Genomic DNA, 25,132 nt, shown 5'->3' on the forward strand with positions numbered 1-25,132 from the left:
AAAAATATGTATTTTTAATGTGGTGTTGAGGATTGAACCAGTGCCTCAACACATGCTAGGCGCACTCTACACTGAGCTACAACCACAGCCCCAAGAATATCCCTTATCTTAAATGCTTGGTAACAGAAGCATTTCAGATTTGAGGTTTGTTTCAATTTCTTATACAAAATGAGATCTTGGGGCTGGTACCCAAATCTAAACCAAAATTTCATGTATGTTTGTTTCATATACACTTATATGCATGGCCTAAGGATAATTTTATTAAATATTTTTAATTTTATAGTGATGAAACCCATCACTGGAGGCCAGGTGTGGAATTCTCCATTTGTGGCATCAGATCAGTGCTCAGGCACTCCTCCTGCTGACCATACAATGCTGAATAAGTAACTTCTTCCAGTTCTCACTTCCTCCATGAATGGATTTGGAGATTGTTGGCTCGGACATTCATGCTATAGATTGTTGAGGACATTTTTTTATCTGAAAGACCAAGACATCATGATCTGAAGAAATTAAGTGACTTGTCAAGATGATATCAGTTCATTTTACCACCTTGATCTTCTGCTACTCATAACAAAAAGAACTGCAGTTTACTTCATGGAATCATGAGCTAGGCACTACACTTAGACGACTGCATGTATTATTTTAATTGAGCCTCACAACACTATTTCAAGGTAGACTGTCCTTCCACCTACTTTAGAGATAGGGAAATAAAATATCTGGGAGAGAGGTTGAGGAAACATAGGTACCCATGTCACACACAAACACAGATTTGGACACAAGGCTGAATCTGGAACCCATGCTTCAAATCATTACTGATCTTGCTGCCTTGATGGTAACTGAGTATGGAGATATACAGGTAAAGGTGTATGGATATACTGTACCTAGGTATATATCAAAAATCAATATGCAAGATATAACATTATTTTTACAGGTTTTCAAACTGTAACTAAATTGCTTTTCAACTGCACGGTGGACAGGGGGAACAGGAGCAGGACACCCATTGTTTCTTCTTTCTTCTTACCTTCTATACCACAGAAATCACAAAAGCTAAATGCTACATTTCCCAGACTCCTTTGCAACCTAACTCCTGGAGGTGCTTTAGATTTTGTCAGTGAAATGAGGCAGAACTGGAACAGAGACCAGGCATCTGTTGCTCCTGCTGCCACACTGGTTGTGAAGACATATGGTTTCATTGCTGTACCATTAACAAAGATCCTGGGCTGTGGTCACTGGAAGGGCTGAGGGCAGGGCCTATGGCATCCATTCTTAGAGTACAGACTTTTATAAGCACAGTGTGTTTCCACAGCCAGCAATGTCACTGTGGCTATTGTAGTAATTTAAGGACTATGGTGGTTTCCTAGCCTAACTTGATGGGCTAGTTGTGATAGAGTGATATGGCACCACCACCACCCCCCCCCCCAGTGACTCATGCAGGTTTGGATAGCTTCCTGGGGCAAAGCAAGAAGATATTGAAGTCCAGGCAATACCAAAAGCAGGGACCGTGATAAATTCCCTGCCCTTTGGGGAGTGATCCTGAAGGACTGGACCCTCAGAAGAAGGATGACCTGGAGGAAAACCAGTCTTCAGACCCACTGCAGTCCAGCCTCAAGGCTTCTGCATGGCCCAAAATATCTTAACTCCTGAAATGGAAATAAGTAATTCTGGACTTGTCGCTTCCAAGTGTGATACAAGCAAATTGGAGTGATTCTGGAGGAAGGAAATACCATAAATTTCAAATGTTTTGAATGGCAACTTTTAAAACAGCATATCCCACATGTTGACTATGATAATCAGGCAGATATGACAAAGAGAATGGGAAACAGCAGAACCTACAGAAAATAATCCAAAGTTATAGATCAGAATTTTAACAGAAGTCTACTGCGTGTCACAATTTTAATTTAAAACTTTTCAGTAACAGCATTAAAAAGGTAAAAATAATTTTTAAATGTTTTCCTTTAACTCAATGTATTTCAATTGATATTTTTACTTAATCCTGATGATTTCAACACGTACTCACCACAGGCCACATCTCCACTTCTTTGCCTCTCACAGCCCAAGCCATCCTCTTCCCACCAAGGGCTGCCAACAAATGATGAATCCAGCATCTGTGAAAAAAATAGGCATTGCTTATAGTGCACTTGGATTCAGCCATGGAACACTAATGACAGGGACACTACATGTTATAACCAGGAAGATGCAACTTTTAGAGACCAAAACAATGGTAATAAAGAATAAGAAAAAAATAAGAAAGGGAAAAGGTAGAGTTCAAATAGTCCTTGGTAAGAATGTTCTACAAGCTAAAATCACAAAAGGCAAGCATATTCCTTTGAGATAAGGATTACAGATATAAAGAGATATGAAATATTATGACTGTAACAAAAATGGATAGCATCCTTTGAAAGGAGCAATTTTTTAATAATGTGGGAGGAAAAAAAAGAAAATGTCTTATGGATGAAAAAATCAGAAAACAAGGAAAATAAAAGTTACTATCAGTTTTTTTCAAGGTGAAATTCAATATTTGGCACATGTCTTACAAAGCAAAATACTCTCATGAGAAATGCATGTTGTTGGCTTCTCATTTTATGTTCAAACACTTTTTTAGATAAATAAATATTAATTCACTCTATTTTTAATTCTCATTCAGTAGTGCTGAGTCAGAGGCTTCGATGCTGTTAGTCATTGTTACTGGTGTTGCTTGCTTGTTAGTTTGTTGGGGAGGATGGACCTTAGACAAACGCTTTGCAAAAGGAGATCTGAAATACACCACAGTGAATCTGTGCAACCACAAGACTGGGATCCTAATTAGAGTAAGATGTACTCCATGTTTGTATAAATATGCCAAACCACACTCTACTGTCATGCATAACTAAAAAGAACAAATGAAGTAAAATAAATAAATAAGAAGAAGATTTTAAGTTTGTTTCTAGTGGGAACATTTCCTGTCCACTGTTGATAGGTCATGAAATATTCTCCAGCCAGAGCTGAACAGTGACTTTATGCCGTTTCTAGGCAGAGAAACACTCACATGGCAGTAAACATCAAGGCATCCTGGGAGGTGGCTCCAGTAATAAGTATTTCCTTGCTCTTTTGTACCCTTAAAGGTTCAATTCTCCTGACTTTTTATGTTTTCCTGGTGTCATTCTATATGTAAAATCCAAATTTTATGATTTCTTTTCAAAGACAAAATGTTACTATACTTCACACAGTCTAAGTCTGATCTTTAGAAATATTTACATCTATTTAAAATTTATTCATTAAACTTCTTAGTCATAAAATCTCATAATACCTGTGTTAGAGCCTATGGTTAATGTGTGCTTCCAATGCCTGAAAGAAACTGTATGTTTTATTAAAATACTTATCATAATTATAATACATCTAGGATAACATGGAATAGTTTTATAAAATCTAGAAAATCCTGGAAGTGAAAGTGAACTGTAGTTCCAGCATTCATTTTGTCTAAAGCTAAAGTGTTTTTACTGAAAAAAAAAATAGATTTTTTCCCCTCTGCAAACCTGAAGATAGTGCCACATGGAAATATGATTTTCAGGATTTACAGGTTGGTAAGGTGACTCATGGCAGAAGTCATATCATTCATCTATATCTATAGCCTGGGAATATGCCTCATAAATTGAACAAATGTCTACATATCTCTAACATACTCCCAAAGAAAAGGAATTTTAAATTCAAAAAGGAGTGTTGTCTTAACTTTAAGAGGCCTCTCTCTGGTCCATACATGAATTTGATTTTTATAAAAGGGAAGGAAAGATAAGTCACTTTAAATTCAAAAAGGAGTGTTGTCTTAAGTATCTCAATGAATTTGATTTTTATAAAAAGAAAGGAAAGATGAGACTAGTAGCAGCTGAATAAAACAAAAACAATAAATTTGTAGAATAAAATAGACACTAGTATTGCTGTGTGTATGTACGTGGCTGTATAACCAATGTGATTCTGCAACCTGTGCACTTGGAAAAATGAGAAATTTTACCCCATGTGATTCAAATGTATGATATGTCAAGATCATTGTGTTGTCATGAGCAACTAATAAAAATAAAATAAAATAAGCTCCAAACACAACTAACCAAAAATTACTTTGCAGATACACTGTGTATATTTTTTTAAGTAATTGATTTTATTTTTTAAAATATATGACAGCAGAATGCATTACAATTCTTATTACACATATATACCACAATTTTTCATATCTCTGTTTGTATATAAAGTATGCTGACACCCAATTTGTGTCTTCACTGTGTATATTTTTGTAACTTATATTCACTGTACAAAATGGAAGCTTTACTCAGAGATTGTTTAAATGGTGGTTTTAAGATTTTATAGATTTTTCTTCCCTGCCAATAAAATGTTCTCTCTCAGGAAAAAAAAAAACAAAACAAAACAATGAATTTGTCGTATCTATGACTGCACCTATGATAAAGAAGGGAAAAAATTAAACCTCCCCACCTCCAAGAGACCATGACTGGCAGCCAAGTAGACTATAAAACTCAGCAGAGGTTGACAAACCAGCACAGCCTTCTGGCTCCCTTCTCAGATGGCCTTGAGAAACAAGTAAGAAGCAAGCACAGCAACAGACTCCTGGACAGCCACCCTGATGACATGAGGACAAAGGAATGTTATTTCTAAACCATTGAAGAAAAGAATTTTATATCCATGCAAATTTTCATTTAAATGGGAAGGGGTTGGTATTCATTTTCTATCGCAGTCATGACAAATTACCCCAAACCTAGCTGCTTAAATCAACACATTTATTATCTTACAATTCATTAGATCAGAAATCTGAGTTGGCTCAACTGATGTCTCCACTTTGGATTTCAAAAGGTCAAAATCAAGATGTTCAACAGCTGAACTCTGATGCAGAAGCTTTGAAAAAAGATGTGCTTCCATGGGCATTCAGATTGTTGGCAGAATCCACTCCTTTGCTGGCTGTGAGCAGGACACTCCTTAACTTTAAGAGGCCTCTCTCTGGTCCACACATCTCCCAAAAGAGCATATCTAATCCTTCTCTTGCTTAGAGTCAAACTTTTCCTTCTGCTTTATCCTTCTTGCCTCCAGCCTGAGAAAGTCCTCTGATTTTAAAGGCTCATCTGATGACACTGGGCCCACTCAGGTAACCTGGAAAGATCTTTTTATTTGGGCTTCAACTGGTTTATAATTGTAACTACAAAACCCTTTCAGAGCAGTGTCTAGATTAGTGTTTGAATAAACAAGGGACAGGAACTTGAGAAGACAGCTTTAGAATTTTTCTGCAAAATGTGCTAAGAATATTTTGAACATAGAAAACCTAAAGAATATTTGCCCCTTAAAGATCCAAGTTGGGGAGGATCCAACATGGCAGCGGGCGCGGAGAGATCAAGTCTCTGACCTCTTCAGCTGCGCAGGCATAGGGAGTCGTAAACTGTCTAAATGCTGTTTGCTCAGGATCACTAGGCAATGCTGAGCTGACGTGGATCTGGGGCGAACAGTCTGGGCCTCTCAGAACACACACCGAGCCCGGATCGGCTGAATTCAAGCTCCCGTTCGCCTGCGTCTGGCAGACAAACTGCTGTGACTCAGCACTAAACGATCCCGCTGAAACAACTGGTCGGCCCTTCTGAACCTGCGGAGGTTAAAACCAACCGAGGCTTCATAGGCAGTGGCCACAGGATTGAGACGAGGCTTGGGAGAGCCAGTCAGGACCCACCAGTTGCATTGGTCACCCGGCAAAGGGAACGAAATGTCGCCATTTGTATGAGATACCACCATGGCAGAGAACTGACATCACCAGAATGCGGCAGAGGAGATAACTTCATTGAAACCGGCGGCGACAGGTGTGTAACCCCCTAGCCCTCCCTCTCCACACAGCGGGGAAACCTTAAGGGCCCCCCCCCAGCTCTCCCGTGAGCGTGATAGTCAGACTGAGGGAATCAGGAGTGGCGCGGGACCCGTGGCGCGGAACCCCCAGCTACCGCTCCCACCAGTGCTGACAACTGAGGTCTCTTGCACCAGCTACCAGGGGCGTGGCTACAGGAGGGCAAGCAAAATACGCTGAGGGTTCTCAGCTCCAAGCTCCACAAACTTAGGTCTGAGGGAATGGCAAACAGGGAGAGTGTGCCCAATTGTTCAAGAAAATATGGCTCCCAGGAGCAGCAGACCTGGCGTGTAGCCAGTATTGTGGTGAGCATCACCGGTGAACGGGTCCTGGCTTGAGGAAAAGTGGGGAAGTGACTAGACACAAGAAAAGGCCCTAGGCACTCAGGATTGGAGACCCGCCCAGTCTGGGAGGAGGAGCTGCTGCACAGTGATTGGTTCCCGCAAATTGAGAGGAGAAGCTTGGCCCGATGGGCACAGCTCCACCTACTGGAAGAGAAGTTAATCAAACTCTTAAGACTGCATTTATTAATTTTTTTTTAAATTTGGGTTTTTTCTTCATTTTCATTTTTTTTATTTTTTAGATTTTTTTAATTTTTTAAAATTTTTTAAAGTATTTTTTTAATTTTTTATTTTTATTTTTTTGATTATTTTTTTAAATTTTTTTCTTTTTTCTTTTCTATTTTTTTTCCTCTGTCGTTTCATTTCTTTTCAATTTCCTTATTCCCCCTTCCTTGAATTCTACCTGCTTACTCTCATTCTCTTTAGTAACTTCTTCCCTTCCCTTCTAATACATTTCCTCCCAAGCATCAAATAATTTATAGGAGTAAACAGTAACTCAGCAGTCAAATAGAACAAGAAGTAACATGAGCAGCATGAAAAATCAAGGAAGAAAAGGAGTACAAACAATGAAGGACAGCCTACATATTCCGGAGGACCTAGAGGCATCAGAAAAATGGTCAAATAAAGAACTCAAGGAATACCTTAGACAGATGGAATGGAATCTTAAAGAGGATATGAGACAGCAAATTCAAACAGTGAAAGAACACATTGAAAATGAATTACATAAACAGATAAAAGAAGCAAATAAGCATCTTTATCAGTAGATAGAGATTATAAAAAAATCAAACAATAATTCTAGAAATGAAGGAAACTATAAACCAAATTAAAAACTCAAATGAGAGTATCACTAACAGAGTGGAGCAAGTAGAAGCCAGAACGTCAGATAATGAAGACAAAATATATCATCTTGAAAAGAGTCTAGCCAACTCAGAAAGGCTGGTAAAAAATCACGAACAAAACATCGAAGAGATATGGGATAACATAAAAAAAAAACAAACGAAGAGTCACCAGGATAGAGGAAGGTATAGAGGTTCAAACCAAGGGAATGAGCCACCTGCTGAATGAAATAATTATAGAAAATTTTCCAGAAATAAAAAAGGAAACAGATGTACAAATTGTAGATGCATACAGGACACCGAGCATACAAAATCACAGTAGGCCAATGCCAAGACACATTGTTATGAAGATATCCAATATACAGAACAAAGAGAAAATATTAAAAGCTACACAAGAAAGGAGGCAGATTACATTCAGGGGTAAACCAATAAGGTTAACAACGGATTTTTCATCACAGACGCTGAAAGCGAGAAGATCCTGGAACAACGTATTTCAAACACTGAAAGACAATGGATGCCAACCAAGAATTTTGTATCCAGCAAAATTAAGCTTCAGGTGCAACAACAAAATAAAAATCTTTCATGATAAACAAAAGTTAAAAGAATTTGCAGCCAGAAAACCAGCATTGCAAAGCATCTTGAGCAAAACACTACATGAGGAAGAAATGAAAAACAATAACCAAAACCAACAGTAGGAAGTACCTCAGTAAAGCCAGAGGGCAGGGAGAAAGCTAATCATGGAGAAACAAACCAAATTAAAAAAAAAAAAGATAAATAATCAAACATGGCTGGCAGTACAAACCATATATCAACAGTAACTCTAAATGTTAATGGCTTTAACTCTCCAATAAAGAGACATAGGCTGGTAACATGGATTAAAAAAACAAATCCAACAATATGCTGCCTCCAGGAGACACATCTGATTGGAAAAGACATACACAGGCTGAAGGTGAAAGGTTGGGAAAAAATATACCACGCACACGGTCCTCGTAAGCAAGCAGAGGTGGCCATCCTCATATCGAATAAAATCGACTTCAAGACTAAGTTAATCAAAAGGGATAAGGAAGGACATTATATACTGTTAAAAGGAACCATTCACCAACAAGACATAACAATTATCAATATTTATGCACCAAATAAGGGTGCTGTGACGTTCATAAAACAAACTCTCCTCAAGTTCAAGAATCAAATAGACCACAACACAATAATTATGGGTGATTTCAACACACCTCTCTCACCTTTGGACAGATCCTCCAAACAAAAGTTGAATAAAGAAACTATAGAACTCAATATCACAATCAATAACCTAGACTTAACTGACATATATAGCATATATCAACCATCATCAAGTGGATGTACTTTTTTCTCAGTAGCACATGGATCCTTCTCAAAAATAGACCATATATTATGCCATAGGGCAACCCTCAGTAAATATAAAGGGGTGGAGATAATACCATGCATTTTATCTGATCATAATGGAATGAAACTGGAAATCAATGATAAAAGAAGGAAGGAAAAATCCTACATTACATGGAAAATGAACAATATGTTACTGAATGATCAATGGGTTACAGAAGATATAAAGGAGGAAATCAAAAAATTCTTGGAGATAAATGAAAATACAGACACAACATATCGGAATCTATGGGACACAATGAAAGCAGTTTTAAGAGGGAAATTTATCGCCTGAAGTTCATTCCTCAAAAAAAGAAAAAACGAACAAATAAATGAGCCCATACTTCATCTCAAAGCCCTAGAAAAGGAAGAGCAAAACAACATCAAATGTAGCAGAAGGCAAGAAATAATTAAAATCAGAGCAGAAATCAATGAAATTGAAACAAAAGAAACTATTGAAAAATTGACAAAACTAAAAGTTGGTTCTTCGAAAAAATAAATAAGATCCACAGACCCTTAGTCATGCTAACGAAGAGAAGAAGAGAGAGAACTCAAATTACTAACATACGGGATGAAAAAGGCAATATCACAACAGATGCTACAGAAATACAAAAGACACTTAGAAATTATTTTGAAACCCTATATTCCAATAAAATAGAAGATAGTGAAGACATCGATAAATTTCTTAAGTCATATGATTTGCCCAGACTGAGTCAGGAGGATACACACAATTTGAACAGACCAATATCAATGGATGAAATAGAAGAAGCAATCAAAAGACTACCAACCAAGAAAAGCCCAGGACCGGATGGTATACAGCGGAGTTTTACAAAACCTTTAAAGAAGAATTAATACCAATACTTTTCAAGTTATTTCAGGAAATAGAAAAAGAGGGAGCTCTTCCAAATTCATTCTATGAGGCCAATATCACCCTGATTCCAAAACCAGACAAAGACACCTCAAAGAAAGAAAACTACAGACCAATATCTCTAATGAACCTAGATGCAAAAATCCTCAATAAAATTCTGGCGAATCAGATACAAAAACACATCAAAAAAATTGTGCACCATGATCAAGTAGGATTCATCCCTGGGATGCAAGGCTGGTTCAATATACGGAAATCAGTAAATGTTATTCACCACATCAATAGACTTAAAGATAAGAACCATATGATCATCTCAATAGACGCAGAAAAAGCATTCGACAAAGTACAGCATCCTTTATGTTCAAAACATTAGAAAAACTAGGGATAACAGGAACTCACCTCAACATTGTAAAAGCTATCTATGCTAAGCCTCAGGCTAGCATCATTCTGAATGGAGAAAAATTGAAGGCATTCCCTCTAAAATCTGGAACAAGACAGGGATGCCCTCTATCACCACTTCTATTCAATATAGTTCTCGAAACACTGGCCAGAGCAATTAGACAGATGAAAGAAATTAAAGGCAAAGGCATAAAGATAGGAAAAGAAGAACTTAAATTATCACTATTTTTGGACGACATGATTCTATACCTAGAAGACCCAAAAGGGTCTACAAAGAAACTACTAGAATTAATAAATGAATTCAGCAAAGTGGCAGGATATAAAATCAACATGCATAAATCAAAGGCATTTCTGTATATCATCGACAAAACTTCTGAAATGGAAATGAGGAAAAACACCCCATTCACGATATCCTCAAAAAAAATAAAATACTTGGGAATCAACCTAACAAAAGAGGTGAAAGATTTATACAATGAAAACTACAGAACCCTAAAGAGAGAAATATAAGAAGATCTTAGAAGATGGAAAAATATACCCTGTTCACGGATAGGCAGAACTAACATCATCAAAATGGTGATATTACCAAAAGTTCTCTATAGGTTTAAGGCAATGCCAATCAAAATCCCAATGGCATTTCTTGTAGAAATAGATAAAGCAATCATGAAATTCATATGGAAAAATAAAAGACCCAGAATAGCAAAAGCAACTCTAAGCAGGAAGTGTGAATCAGGCGGCATAGCGATACCAGATTTCAAACTATACTACAGAGCAATAGTAACAAAAACAGCATGGTACTGGTACCAAAACAGGCGGGTGGACCAAAGGTACAGAATAGAGGACACAGAGACTAATCCACAAAGTTACAACTATCTTACATTTGATAAAGGGGCTAAAAGCATGCAATGGAAGAAGGATAGCATTTTCAACAAATGGTGCTGGGAAAACTGGAAATCCATATGCAACAAAATGAAACTGAATCCCCTTCTCTCGCCATGCACAAAAGTTAACTCAAAATGGATCAAGGAGCTTGATATTAAATCAGAGACACGGCGTCTGATAGAAGAAAAAGTTGGCTTCGGTCTACATATTGTGGGGTTGGCCTCCAAATTCCTTAATAGGACACCCATAGCACAAGAGTTAATAACAAGAATCAACAAATGGGACTTACTTAAACTAAAAAGTTTTTTCTCAGCAAGAGAAACAATAACAGAGGTAAATAGGGAGCCTACATCATGGGAACAAATTTTTACTCCTCACACTTCAGATAGATCCCTAATATCCAGAGTATACAAAGAACTCAAAAAATTAAACAATAAGATAACAAATAACCCAACCAACAAATGGGCCAAGGACCTGAGCAGACACTTCTCAGAGGAGGACATACAATCAATCAACAAGTACATGAAAAAATGCTCACCATCTCTAGCAGTCAGAGAAATGCAAATCAAAACCACCCTAAGATACCATCTCACTCCAGTTAGATTGGCAGCCATTATGAAGTCAAACAACAACAAGTGCTGGCGAGGATGTGGGGAAAAGGGTACACTTGTACATTGCTGGTGGGACTGCAAATTGGTGTGGCCAATTTGGAAAGCAGTATGGAGATTCCTGGGAAAGCTGGGAATGGAACCACCATTTGACCCAGCTATTGCCCTTCTCGGACTATTCCCTGAAGACCTTAAAAGAGCGTACTATAGGGATACTGCTACATCGATGTTCATAGCAGCACAATTCACAATAGCTAGAACGCGGAACCAACCTAGATGCCCTTCAATAGATGAATGGATAAAAAAATGTGGCATTTATACACAATGGAGTATTACTCTGCACTAAAAAATGACAAAATCATGGAATTTGCAGGGAAATGGATGGCACTAGAGCAGATTATGCTAAATGAAGCTAGCCAATCCCTAAAAAACAAATGCCAAATGTCATCTTTGATATAAGGAGAGCAACTAAGAACAGAATAAGGAGGAAGAGCATGAGAAGAAGATCACCATTAAACAGGGTTGAGAGGGGGGAGGGAAAGAGAGAGAGAAGGAAAATTGCATGGTAAAGGAAGGAGACCCTCATTGTTATACAAAATTACATATAAGAGGAAGTGAGGGGAAAGGGGAAAAATCAAGAGAGAGAACTGAATTACAGTAGATGGGGTAGAGAGAGAAGATGGGAAGAGAGGGGAGGGGAGGGGGGATAGTAGAGGATAGGAAAGGCAGCAGAATACAACAGACAATAGTATGGCAGTATGTAAAAAAGTGGATGTGGAACTGATGTGAATCTGCAATATGTATACGGGGAAATGGGAGTTCATAATCTGCTTGAATCAACTGTATGAAATATTATATGTCAAGAGCATTGCAATGTTTTGAATAACTAATAATTTAAAAAAATAAATAAAAATAAAAATAAAGATCCAAGTTGGCAATAGAGGAAGGGGATGGAGAGAGGGAGGGGGGAAGGACATAGGGAACAAGATCTACCAAATCATGCTGTGTCCATGTATGGGCAGACCACAATTGATCCCACTTATATAATATTTTAATTAAAATAATAACAATAACATTAGGGAGATTAGTTGAGTAGAGCAAGTGGGTCAGGAAAAGGAGCAGAAGAGGGATAGAGAAAGGGCTGGGGAAGGAGATTGATCAAATAACGTTTTGTGCATGTATGAATGTGTCACAATGAATCGCACTATTATGTATAATTATAATGCACCAATACTTTTTTGAAAAGATCCAAGTTGAAAGTACTTTTTTTGCAGAAAGCACCCCAACTATAAGGGGGCAGGGAAAGAAGACAAGAGAGCCAAGGAAGATGAGTAACCGAGTAATGTGTTAAAGATTATGACTGTGGAAAAACAAAGGGAAGGAAGGAAAAACTGAAAACAGAAAATAAGAAGGATACTTATAAATAACCCAGATACATAATTCAGAGCAGTCTAAGATCAATAGGGCTGGAGGTAGCAATGTGAAAATATGCCAGATAAGGCAAAGCAAAATTAATGACAAATGCAAATAAACATTTGTGTTTGTCAAAAGTGAAGAGTAACTAACACGACAAGAAAAACAGAATATGTAACTCATGAACCAGCAGAAGAAAATTCAGTATAGTAGCCAGGACACAAAAACAGAGGGAGAAATAAATTTCCAAAATGCACAATAAATGGAAAATATGATGACTAAGTCCAAATATTTAAGAGAAAGTCCAAATATGCAACCCATCTAAATCACTAATCTCAGCAATGAAAGACCTGAAATGCTCAGGTTGAATTTTTGAAAACTCTAACAATGTGCATTGTTTTACAAGATACCCTGAACAGGAAAAGAAAAAAATTAAAAATTTTAAAAGTAGTGTATCAGTCAAGACAGGCCAGGTTTGACTGGAGAAGTAAACACCAAAATTTCAGAGGCTGGAAACATTTATTGTACACTTAAAAATGGTTATAATGATAAATTTTGTCATATTTTTATCACAAATCTTTTACATTATTTTAAAAGAATGTTTATTCATGCTATGTGTCCAACTTGGGGTGGCAAGAAGGCTCTGCACATTAAAATAAAGGACAACAATTAGAAACTTGTTTCTTAAAATCATAACTGCTGATTTTGAAATTACTGAGGTGTGGCACATTTCACTCCCAGTTAAGCTACTGAGCTCCCAGTCTTCCACTGGCTGCTAATTCATAAGGCTCAGCGATGCTGGGTGGTCCATACCTGTAATCCCAGCAGCTTGGGAGACTTAGGCAGGAGGATCGCAAGTTCAAAACCAGCCTCAGCAACTTATCAAAGCACTAAGCAACTCAGCAAGACCCCATCTTTAAATAAACTATAAAAGGGGGGTGCTGGGGATGTGGCACAGTGGTTAAGTACCCCTGGGTTCAATACCTGCTATGTATAAATAAATAAATAAATAAGGCTCAGCAGCACCTCTTTGTTTAAGAGTTAAGTTCCTTGGACTGGGGCTGTAGCTCAATGGCAGACTGCTTGCCTAGCACTCTGGAGGCTCTGGATTTAACCACAAGCTCTTCCCAAAAGAGTTGTTCACATGCTGCTGGCATAATCCATGTCCCCCGCCCCCCCCTCCCCCCACCACCTCAATATTATATATTTCTGTGTTTAAACAGGAGATTCAAACCACAAATGAAAGTATAATTGTTGGAACTGCTGATTCTTGGAATCATAAAGGCTAAAATGCAAGACCAAGGAAGGTGGACGAATGTGTGAGGAGGACGGAGGATGGTGTTCATGGGACAGATGCATGAGGAGTGTTTGTGTTTATGTTAAAGCAGAGAATCCACTTAGCTGCCCACACCTGTTCTCACTGGTTGGCCCAAGGGGCATGTAAAATATGAGGGACAGGTAAATACCATAAGGTGGGGTCTGGAAGACTTGGGAACCCATGGGCCACAAGGGTGTGTCAGGAATAGAAGGCAGTGGCTTTGGGCCAGACCATGCTTCAGGAATAGAGGGGAAATGGGAGAGCATGGGAGGATGGGCTGTGTTTCTGGAAGGTCTCAAGGGAGGATCACGGAAACAAAAACAAACTGGAAAAGGCTCCTGACCCCTTCAGAGAAAATTCAGAGCTGACAGGGACCAAAGGACAGAAAAGGAGTTGGAGGCATATCTGAGGTGACCTCAGCTCTCCTCACTCTGAGTGTGCATGTTTGAGTGAGTGTGTCAGGCATGCACCGTGTGGACCTGCATGCACCACTGAGGCGCAGAGAGCTTGTTTCTCTCATAGATTTTCTCCCAGGCTCACAACTGCCCTGGGATCTCCCAGATCCCCTCCCTGCCCTGTTTCACCACCAACATCTCTTCCTTCCCAATACCCCATGGTTGCGCGTCCCTTGTCTACCCACCAGCCCCCGCTGTCCTGCCTCCTGGCTTTCTATCTGGCACATTCCTCTACCTGGTGTACCTGCTTCCCCAGCCAAGAGCCAGTCATCCTTCATGGATGGACACAAATATCACCTGCCATTATCTCTTCCTCATCCTCCCAGGATAAATAAATAATTCTCTCCTGTGTTCTCTAGTCCTTGAGTTCACAGTAAGAGTATCTCACATTGTGATGGTTGTTTATACATTTCAAGGAATATATATATATATATATATATATATATATATATATATATATATGAGAATATATATATTCCTTTATAGCTTTTATTTAATCAATTTTTTTTTTTAAAAAAAGGACCTACTGGGAAAGTGTGACTCTCTGGTTATGTGATAAATCGTATTTCCATGGAAGCAGGAGCTAAGAGAGGGTTCTTCTTGTGTTTGAGGGTCCCTATCCCATACAATCATCTGGGACAACAATACCTCAATCCACAGCTGCATCTGCATCTCCCCTGAGTTCATCACTATGGTCACTGCAGTCGTCCTCAAAGGCGTACCCTGGCAGCATCCCTGTCTCAGTCATCATGAGGCCAGCAGGTAATGGGCAGAAGTGAGAGGGAAGTAAGAGCCAGTGGCTTCTGGCAGCTGTGGAGAGCAACCTGGGCTGAGACCGGGGAGAGAACCTGAATCCCACTCTGACCCCACCCACTGAGTCTTCTCCCCATTAAATGGACACATGAACAAGATGTCCTACCCTCCACAGCCACCAGTGGGGAGGATAGGCTCCTACTGACCTGAAATGTGTATCTAAAGTTATTTGAATGATGCTTATCTTGTGGTTGCATGGATGTTTAAATGACTGGATCTCGAGGTAACAATGAAAGTGACTAAAGGAAACTTCAGGGATTACTCACAGCCAGGATGTGCTGCACATGCCTGTGATCCCAGGTTCTTGGAGGCTTAAGTAGGAGAATTGCAAGTTCGAGGCCGGCCAGGACAATTTAGCGACATCTTCTCTCAAAATAACAATTTTTATATGAGCAGGGGATGTGGCGCAGTGGTAGAGCGCCCCTGAATTCAAACCTCAGTACCTCAAAAGAAAAAGAAAAAGAGGTTCCTCTTGCAGCCTCAAGGGGGCAGCAGAGCTGGGCATCCTGCCTGGCAGCCTCAACTTTTCCTACAGGAGAAGTTGCTTTTGCTTTTAGAATTTTACCTTAAAGTTTTAGGTCCAAGGGCACAGAATCTACTAAGAACTATCGTTGATGGCAGGTTAGCTAACAACTGCCTTCAATCACGTTGATTTCAGACGGGACTCTTTGAGTCTGAAACTTTTTGATATTCTAATAATAAAAGGGATGAGTCCGAAGGTGGGGAAGACCATGGTTAAACACCCGGGCCCTAGAAGTCCCAAGTGGAGGCAGGAAAAGAATGAGGTGAGGTACACGGAACATCAGAATGATAAGCAACGCAGGAATTTGGAGCACTCAGGCAAGCGGCTACAAATTTGATGCAATCCTCATCAAAATGTCGAAATGTCTGGGGGACCAGTCAGTGGGAGGCTGCTGAGGGTGAAAGCCAGATTTTTTGACGCTCGGACTTTGGTTGCCCTGGCTGGAGGCCCCAACTTTTTCCTTTGCTTTGGGTTCCCCTTCACCAGGTAACAGCCCGGGAGGCGCAGCGAGTGCGGCGGGGAAGGCTGAAGCCGGAGGCAGCAGGAGTCGCTGGGGACGTGCCCTGGCCCGGCCCAGGCAGGGAGTGCGGGGGACCCAGGCGGGACCTGCACCACCACCTGATCCCAGACCTACAGGACCAGTTACACCCTGGGGTAACTGATGGAAAATATGTCTGTGGTCGGTCCGCTGTGAGTCAGCCGGCCGGAACCAGCCAGAAGGAGGAAGGGCATTGCCGGGGCGGGGACTCGGGCTTTAAAGGCTCGTGCGCTGGCCATTCTCGCAGTGCTCCCAGCTCCGGACCCATGGCAGGTGCCCTCCGCGCGGCGCTCTTTCTCGGCGTCCTGGCTCAGCTACCGCCTGATTTTCTTTGGGCGTCCCCGGTCGGTGAGTGGCGGGATCGAACTTACCGGGACGCCTCCGACCCCTTCTCAGTTCCCATATTTCCCCTGCGGGTTCTGTCCCACCGGTCTGTGTCCCCGCAGCAGGTTCTGCACCCTGCGCTTAGGGAGGGAGCCGCGGGACCGAGGATCCCAGGGAGCGGAAAAGAGACGGAAAAGTACGGGTAGGTGGATGGGAGGGAGCGAGATGACTTGATGAGGGTCCCCAGGGCCACCTCAGTCCTCAGGACTGAGGGCCAGAGCCTCTCTCTCCGGGGCCCAGGACCAAAAAAGAGCCACTGTGAAAGGGTGTGCGTTTTCCCACTGCGGGTGGCATTCACTTCTGGACTCCAGGGGCTGTGTTGTGTGTTTCCAGGGAGGAATTGCCCTGAACTCCTCCTGGCCCCTTTGCCCAGCACAGAAGTCTCTATCACAAGTCGTCCTGAGTCATAGTGGCAGGTCCAGTCCTTTCTAAGTTCATGTGATAATGTACTTTTTAGAATTTTCTTTTAAAGGTAAAGAAAGGGGGGGGGGGGTGTCTCATGAAACACCAAAGGGAAATCAGTAGGTAGACGAAAAAGACCAGGGGGAGGAAGGAGAGGCGAGAAAGGAAATACTGGGGAATTATATTGGCCAAATCCTATTGCTATATTGTGTGTGTGTAACAATAAATGCCACCATTAGGGACAACTGTAATGCACCAATGAAATTAAAATTTGAAGTATCATCAAAAAAAGGATTTTCTTACATTTGAAATATACCTATTTCAATCAGTAGGAAAATCGTTAACTGAAGTATATAACTCCTAATATTAGAGAGTTAGTACATCTGAAATGCATCTCTAGCAAACTTCCCCAGCAAACTTCCAGCTGCCGGCTGATGATTGGCTCACAGCTGGAAGTTTGCTGGGGCCCCTTCGGCTGTGGCTCTCAACATCTTTAACAATTTACATTATCTTTAAGAGAATTATTAAATATAATGAAAAGGAAAGGTGAAAGTAAACAAACAGATCTGTTAACCTTCTTTTTTGTTTACATATTAAAACAATCCTCAACAGTTGTTTACCCAATTTAAATTAAACCATATAAATCACGTGAAAAAAAATATTTGGAGCATTCATGATAGGTGTTTTTCTTGTCATTTTTGGAAAAATTACAGGATGCAATGACCAAAAAGACAATAAAGGATTGTGGTTATCAAATGAAACATTAGATTTGCACATGATTATTGCCCAAGTATTTAACTCATTAGCTAACTCATCAATTTGATTCATAGTATATGGAGTAATAATTTTATTGGGAGAAATTCCAAACACTCCCTTTGCTGCTTTTATTCCTTTGAGTATTAATTGTCCTACAGCCTCAGGATACCTAGTAAGAATAGTGTTAGGAGAATAAGATAAATGTATCCATAATAATGGACCTTCTTGCCAAAATACTCCTGTAGGAATATTTTTTGTTGGTAGTACAATAAATAATAAAGGCAAACTTATATCAATTCTATCCAAATGCATATTTTCCATATATGTTTCAATGATTTTTAATGCCTTTCTTGCTTCAGGCGTTAACATTCGGGGTGAATTTGGATCTGATGGACCTTTTAGGATATCAAATAAAGGTCCCAACTCTCCTGTTGGTATACCTAAATAAGGCCTTATCCAATTTATGTCTCCTAATAACTTTTGAAAGTCATTAAGTGATTTGAGTTGATCTACTCGTATTTGAATTTTTGGTGGACGGACCATGGTTGAGGATAATAGAACTCCTAAATAATTAATTGGAAAATTTAATTGTACTTTATCTATTGCTATCTCTAGATTATAATTTTTTAATAAGTTTGTAAGTGTGGCATAACATTCTAGCAATGTGTTTTTATCTTTGTGTGCTAATAATACATCATCCATATAGTGAAATATTTGTAGTTCAGGATTTTGATTTCTAAGTGGCTGGATTACTTTGTTAACATAAATTTGACACATAGTTGGGCTGTTAGCCATCCCTTGAGGGAGTACTTTCCATTCATATCTCTGATCAGGACCTTCATGATTCAGTGCAAGGATAGTAAATGCAAAACGTGAACTATCCTCAGGATGAATTGGAATTGAAAAAATATTTAATTAGTACATCTGAAATGCATCTTTATTTTTGATAAACAGACCAAAGTTCAAAAGAAAAAAAAAGAATTTGCTTTTAAAATATTTTTTCTTCTTTTTTAATTGATGCATTATAATTATACACAATAGGACCCAGATGTAACTCAGGAGTAGGGCTGCATGCACCAGACCCTGGATTCAAAGAACATGGTAGAAGATGAGTAGGCAGAATTAATATTGTCAAAATTGCCATTTATCAAAAATGATCTATACTATTATGAAGACAAACAACAATAAGTGCTGGCCAGGATGTGGGGGAAAAGGTACACTCATACAATCCTGGTGGGACTGCAAAGTGATGCAGCCAATATGGAAAGCAGTATGGAGATTTCTTGGAAAAGTGGGAATGGAACCACCATTTGACCCAACTATCCCTCTCCTCTCCTCGGGACTATACCCACAGGACTTAAAATCAGCATACTGCAGGGACACAGCCACATCAATGTTTATAGCAGCACAATTCACAGTAGCTAAACTGTGGAACCAACCTAGATGCCCCTCAATAGATGAATGGATAAAAAAAATGTGGCATATTTATACAATGGAATATTACTCAGCAATAAGAGAGAATAAAATCATGGCATTTGCAGGTAAATGGATGATGTTAGAGAAGATAATGCTAAGTGTAGTTAGCCAATACCAAAAAAAAAAAAAAAAAACAACAAATGCTGAATGTTTTCTTTGATATAAGGAGGCTGATTCATAGTGGGATAGGGAGAGGGAGCATGGGAGGAATAGAGGAACTCTAGATAGGGCAGCGTAATTGGAGGGGAAGGGAGGGGGCATGGGGTTGTTAATGTTGGTGGAATGTGATGATCATTATTATCCAAAGTACAGGTAGGAAGACATGAATTGGTGTGAATATACTTTGTTTACAACCAGAGGTATGAAAACTTGTACTCTCTATATGTAATAAGAATTATAATGCATTCCACTGTCAAATATATATATATATATATATATATATATATATATATATATATATATATATATATATATATATAAGTGATCCATAAATTTGATGCAATCCCCATCAAAATTCCAGTAATATTCTTAACAAAACTAAAATTCATCTGGAAGTATAAAAGAACCAGAATAACCAAAGCAATCCTGAGCAAGAAGAGCAATGCTGGAGACATGTGACAGTCCTTGATCTCAAGTTATACTACAGAGCTATAGAAGGGGAGGGGGATACCAGTGTGGTACTGGAGGGGGAAAAAAGATATGAAGAACAGTGGAATAGAATAGAAAGCATAGAGACAAATCCACATAGATACAGTCATCTGATCCTTGACAAAGTGCCAGAAATATATGTTGGAGAAGAGATAGCCTTCTTAACAAATGGTGCAGGGAAAACTGCATATCCATATGTAGAAGAATGAAAAGAAATCCCTGTCTTTCACCCTGCACAAAAGGTAAATCACCATGGCTCAAAGACTTAGGAGTTAGACCAGAAATCTTGCAACTGCTTGAAGAAAACATAGGGTGAGCATTCCAGCATATATATGCAGGCACCAACTTCCTTAACAAGACCCCCAAAGCTCAAAAACTAAAAACCAAAACCAAGAATGAATAAAAATATTTGCCAGCTGTTCCTCTGACAAGGAATTAATATGCAGAGTATAATAAAGAACTCAAAAAACTTCTCTCTCTCTCTCTCTCTCTCTCTCTCTCTCTTTCTCTCTCTCACACACACACAAAAAAAACAAGTAATGCAATCAACAAATGGGCAAAAGAACTAAACAGACATTTCTCAAAAGAAGAAACACAAATGGTCAACACATATATGAAAAATATTCAACATCCTCAGCAATCAGGGAAATGCCAATCAAAACTACTTTGAGATTTCATCTCACCCCAGTTAGAATGATAATCATCAAGACTCCATCAATAATTGTGGATGAGGAAGTGGGGGGAAAGGTACATTCACACATTGTTGGTGGGGCTGCAAATTGATATAACCACTTTGGAAAGCAATAGGGAGATTCCTCAAAAGACTAGGAATGGAATCGCCATATGACCCACCTATTTTACTCCTTGGTATTTATCCAAAAGAACTAAAATCAGGATACTATAATGATATTGCATGCTAAAGTTTATAGCAGTACAATTCACAATAGTTGAGTTATGGAACCAGCCTAGGTGCTTATTGACATCGAATGGATAAAGAAAATGTGCTAAATATATTTACACAGTGGAATTTAATTCACTTCTAAAGAAGAATGAAATTACATCATTTGCTGGTAAATGGATGGGACTGGAGAACATTATGCTAAGTGAAATAAGTCAGACCCAGAAAGTCAAAGGTTGAATGTTTCCTCTCTCATAGATACAGAGGGAAAAGAGAAAAAGAATTCAAAAATAAAAGGGGGATTAGGGCAGGGGAGCCATAGGATGAGCACGTAGATGCCCCCACTACTCGGTTGGGAAAACACATACTCATACTTGCGTTAGCCCAGCAAACCTCAGCAGTCAGTTTGCTTCGGTTCCCTGGCAAGGGACTGACCCGGAAAGCGGGATGGGGCTGTTGGGAAAAGCTGGAGCTGACGGCAAGATTGCTGCGGCTATAAATCCATCACTTCCCAGGTGAGTTGTTGGTGAGCAGGTAAAAAGGAGAATTTGCCTAAGTGATTCCAGGGAGCGGGCCAGGGCCGTGCCTAGCCCTCCAGCCCATGCCCGGCCGGGATCCATCTCCAGGAGCGCCTAGCCGCGGCTACTTGCCAAAATGGGGGACTGGCAGGACCTTCACTACTGCACCAGCAACAGGACGGCAGGGTTGCCCCAGCTGGGCACTGTAGGTCAATATCCCTACACGAGTGCCCCGCTGCTGTCCCACACCCCCAATGCCGACTTCCAGCCCCTTACTCCCCCGCCCTATCAGCCCATCTACCCCCAGTCGCAAGATCCTTGCTCCCACGTCAATGATCCGTTCAGCCTGAATCCCCTGCACGCCCAGCCGCAGCCGCGGGAGGCAGAGCCAGGCTCGGGGCTCCTGCACACACACACTGGGGTCTGCCCCACCAGCTGTCAGGCCTGGATGGATCCTCGCAGGGACTACCTGCGGCAAGAGGACCTCCTGCACAGCCCCCAGGGCTTGGCTCCGGACTCGGAGACCTTCCGATCCACTCCTTACCTCACGCCATTGAGGTCATCCTGCTGTAGAAGGTATTAACATCCAGATCAAACTGTAATTAAGAAAGGCTCCGTATCTCTGTCCAAGTGAAGCCAGATTTAGATAGGTAGTTAGTGTAGTTAGGTAAATCGGGTAAGATAAATAAAATGGAGGCTGTTATTGAGAATGGAGTCCAGGAAAACAGAGCAGCACTAGGGGAAATTGAAATGTTAATGTCCCCAAGGCCAGAGCCCATCCTAAGGAACTGTTAATGAAGCAGCTCCCAGCAAACAGGGAAGTGCTAATCAAGAGCTGCCCTAGGCCCTTCCTGCCCAAATTACTTCTTCAGCCCACCTATCTCCCACCTTTGGGGCCTTCTCACCTGCATTTTGACACTGCAAGATAAAGGGAAACAAAGGACAGGAGTGTGGGAAAGCTGAAAGAGACCTTAGCTATAAAAAAAAGGAAGACTTCCCCTTCCACGGATCCTTTCGGGTCCCCTTGTTCCTCCAGGAGAAGTCCTTTCTGCTGTCCTTTAATAAAGCATCTACTTTCCACTCTAAACTTGCCTGGGCCTGCTTCTCCGGTGTTATACTTCAGCATTCTGGGAAGCAAGGACTCATCAACGGTAACCCAAGTGCAACAGCAACACCATCCCTATTAACAAGGACAACCTCTTCGGTGGCGTGGTGAACCCAATGAAGTTTTCGGTTCAGTTCCAGGTGGACTCTCACTCCTCAGCTCCACCTTGAAGTTCAAGGTCACAGTGGGGAAGTGCAGCGACGCCTCTCACCGCCCGAATGTCTAAACCCATCGCTGCTTGGCGAAGTCTAAAACTGGAGGAAGATCTTTAAGAGAAAAACTGGACAAAATAGGATTAAATCTCACATCACTAGTGGAGGGAGAAGCCGTCCACCTAGCCAGGGACTTTGGGTACATGTGTGAAACCGAATTTTCTGCTAAGCAGTAGCTGAATTTCTCAACCGACAACATTCTGATTCCCAAAGAGCAAGTGACAAGAAAAAACATGCTCCTGGTAAAATATGCAAAGAGTTCACCACCACCTGCTGGCTCAGGACCTATCTTCCCCAGGGAACTGGCGGCCCAACCCCGTCCTGGAGTCCGGCATCCAGAGCTGCTTGACTCACTCCAACCTCATCTCCCTTGGCTTTGGCAGCCCGGCGGTGTGGCCGCGGTCACCACCCTGCACCAGAACTGCAGAACTAGCTCACCGAGGCCCTCAAGGCCATGGACAAAATGTACCTCAGCAACAACCCCAACAGCCACACGGACAACAGCGCCAAAAGCAGTGACAAAGAGGAGAAGCGCAGAAAGTGACAGCTCTGGATCGGCGACACTTAAGGCGGCAGCTGTAGCTGCCGCCGCCCTCCGGTGCCCTGGGTCCTCGGGATTGCTCTCTCGACTGCCAGTGGGGCAGCCTCCGTGGACTTAGCCCAGTGCCTCCACTTCCCCATCGGTACCAACGCCCCCTCCCCGCATGTGGAGCCTAAGAGAACAGAAGAGGCCGTGAAACCAGCAGAGGAAAGTTCTGTCGAGTTTTTTTTTTTTTTTTGGTCCATATATTATTTTAATAAGCACTAGACATTGAATAATAATTTATTCATATGAGCTGTTCACATGACTACTGCATGCTAGACATTTGCATATAGATACCTCATTTGTTTTACATTTCTACAAGTTTTCCCTTATCTTATGCATTTCATAGCAGGATGACCTTAGATTCAAAAATGTTCAGACTAAAAACAGACACTGGAAAAACCAAGATTTGGATTCAGATCCATCTTCCAGATTAGGTGCACCTTTTTTCTACTGTACTTCAAGTTTTATTGGAGGGAGGAGGAGAGGGTGAGAGGGAAGAGGAGGAAGAGAAGCATACTTGTCCACTTTTATTCTAACCAAAGAACAAGCTGCAGTCATAGTTTTCTTCTATGTAAATTCCAGAGGGAATATGACTTTAAAAGGCAGGTGAATCCTTGAGTGTGGTAGAATTCTGGACCAGAACTATGTCTTCAACTCCAATACAGTGCCATAAAAGAAAACTGATGTCACACCTGTATAGTCACACCTCACTTTTTTTTGAGTCAAACAGAATAAACAATCTAATTTAGTAATACCTCTTCAAATAATATTTACCATTAAAAATGATAATAGCGTCCATCTTAAATATGAAGGTTTCATAATATGGAAGGTATTTTTGAAATATGCAGTGAAGGAGGCAGCTTTCTTTAAAGTACCAAGTGAAGAGAATTCTATGTATAGGCCAAGCCCCCTCGGAGAAGCATGACCACTCTCAGTCCTCAATGTCTGCCACTCATATCTTTATTTAGCATTGTCCTTTTTCAAATGTAAATCCCTAACTTTCTGGAAGGGTTATATATATATATATATATATATATATATATATATATATATATATATATATATATATTTTTTTTTTTTTTTTTAAAAAAGAATGAAAACATAAGCCCTGAAGACTTTCAAATGTGGTATCTCCATTGGAAAAAAACCCTCATTTTCTTAAGGTGATATTTTGAAATAAAGTATACCATACACACAAACACATACATAAGTGCACACACAATTTGTGGAGTTTGCCCAAATCCTCTACACAAGCCATTTGTCTTAAGGTTATTTTGCATTTCTCATGAACCAGAAAAAGCAGTAGACTTCCCACTCATATTCTCTAATTTATTAGATGCAGCTTCAAGAGATCCTGAGTAGGAACAGCAAGCAGGAACAAAGGAGTTACCAACACACACACACACACACACACACACACAGGTTTTGAAGAGAAATGGACATTTAAATTTGTCTTTCAATACCAAAAATTTCCAAAATAGCTTTTTTTAATTCTTAATAAAAACAGTTAAATGTCAAAAATTGAGCACATGTCTTTGGATTTTCATTCAAATTCATGTTAAATACATTGATTGGAAAGGATTAATCTGCTTTGGATCCTATCTCTTCATTCCCTGTCAAGTTCATTAAGATCAAATTTACTGCAAATTTTCAGTTTGTCATGACAAACTGAAAAGACTCTCAAAAAATGTGGGCACAACCTCAGTCTGTCTTTGGCATGTGATTTCAGAGTTGTCTGTGGCTATGATTCACACATTTGAAGTTCCTTTACTTAAGATAATCGCATTGTATAAGTTCCCAAATCTCACAGTGAGTTAAGAACTGCATTTATTTGAAGAAGTTTCCTTTGGGATCTGTCCAAATCCACCTTAGCAACTGTTAGAAATGAATGCTTTGCCAGA

The 25,132-nt window shown here is 40.3% G+C and overlaps 1 pseudogene; it reads left to right on the forward strand.

Annotated features, from left to right (window-relative positions):
- Positions 1–20,605: 20,605 nt before the first annotated feature.
- LOC114095984 (transcription factor AP-2-alpha-like) lies at positions 20,606–23,189 on the forward strand (annotated as a pseudogene).
- The last annotated feature ends 1,943 nt before the right edge of the window (positions 23,190–25,132 follow it).

Source organism: Marmota flaviventris, chromosome 6 (genome assembly GCF_047511675.1).
Source record: "Marmota flaviventris isolate mMarFla1 chromosome 6, mMarFla1.hap1, whole genome shotgun sequence".
Lineage (NCBI taxonomy): Eukaryota > Metazoa > Chordata > Mammalia > Rodentia > Sciuridae > Marmota > Marmota flaviventris.